This window comes from Sus scrofa, chromosome 6 (assembly GCF_054392235.1).
Source record: "Sus scrofa isolate SSC_HxYL_T2T_F1_AM1 chromosome 6, Sscrofa_HxYL_maternal_Yorkshire_Landrace_v2.0, whole genome shotgun sequence".
Taxonomy (NCBI): Eukaryota; Metazoa; Chordata; class Mammalia; order Artiodactyla; family Suidae; genus Sus; species Sus scrofa.
In genome coordinates this window covers 128,088,594-128,089,696 of record NC_139388.1, presented here as the reverse complement: position 1 = coordinate 128,089,696, position 1,103 = coordinate 128,088,594, and the positions used below count along the sequence as shown (strand labels likewise).

The 1,103-nt window shown below is 48.9% G+C and overlaps 1 pseudogene; it reads right to left on the bottom strand.

The window, feature by feature from the left end:
* Nucleotides 1-451: 451 nt before the first annotated feature.
* LOC146402813 (biogenesis of lysosome-related organelles complex 1 subunit 1 pseudogene) lies at nucleotides 452-830 on the bottom strand (annotated as a pseudogene).
* Between the last annotated feature and the right edge of the window lie 273 nt (nucleotides 831-1,103).

Below are 1,103 nucleotides of genomic sequence, written 5' to 3'. Positions count from 1 at the left end.
AGGGGTGAGAAACTCCCACTCTCTGCTTCCCTCCAGATAGCTGCAACAGACACCAGGACCAAGAAGGAGAGGAGAGTTGAGACTGTAAGAAGAAGTTGGTTCCAGCCTCTACTTAAAGGTATTGTCTCTTAGGGGAAGAGTCTTTGAACCTTCAATTCCCATTCCCCATGTCCATTCCCACCTCCGTGCTGAACTAATACTTCCCTTTTTTTTTTTTTTTTTTTTTTTTTTTCAGCCATGGCCATGGCATGTGGAAGTTACCAGGCCAGGGATCGAACCTGTGCCACAGCAGTGATCCATGCCATGTCAGTGACAATGCCAGATCCTTAACCCTCTGAGCCATCAGGGAACTCCACTAGTAGCTCCTTGAGACAAACACAGAGGAATGGAGGCTTGTGTTTTATTCATGGCCTTCTGGGGGAGGGGAAGCGGGGGACATGGGGCACCAGGGCTAAGAGGGGGCCTACTGCAGTTTCCCTTTGTAGACATACTCCAGAGCAGTGGCAATTGTGTGCATGTCCAGCTCGATGCTCTGAGACCGGTTATCCACATCCCTTATTTCCTTGAGTGCCTGGTTGAAGTTCTCCACCATCCAGATCCACTGGCTTCACTAGCCTGTCTGCTTGGCCAACTGGGCAGCCTGGACTTGGAGGGTCTTCACCTCATTGACCAGCTTTTTCTAATTCATGTAGGCCTGGGCCATGCCCATGTTGAGGTGATCCACCAAAACTTCTGCCAGGCAGGTCGCTAGCCTGTCTCCTCTTCCTCTCCTGTAGGTCCTTGAGTTCATTCTGCTTGCCCTGGTGTTCTTTCAGCTGGCAGGACAGCATGGTTGCAGTAGGCTGGGCCTGGCCCCCTCCCCAATCACATCCTGATAAAGTTGGAACAAAAGAGAACTTGGGCCAAGAATTTTCCTTCACCCTCTTCAGCCCTTCCTAAGAATAGCCTGACAAGAAATCAGCTCTCTCCGAAGGTTCATAGCTGATCATGTTTTGCTAGCCATACCTGGAACAGCTTTTTTCCTTTTTAATTTTATATGGTTATTTCCTCTTTGACAAATGGCTCTTTTTTTTCCTGAAAGGATATTTCTTGTCACCTGTACC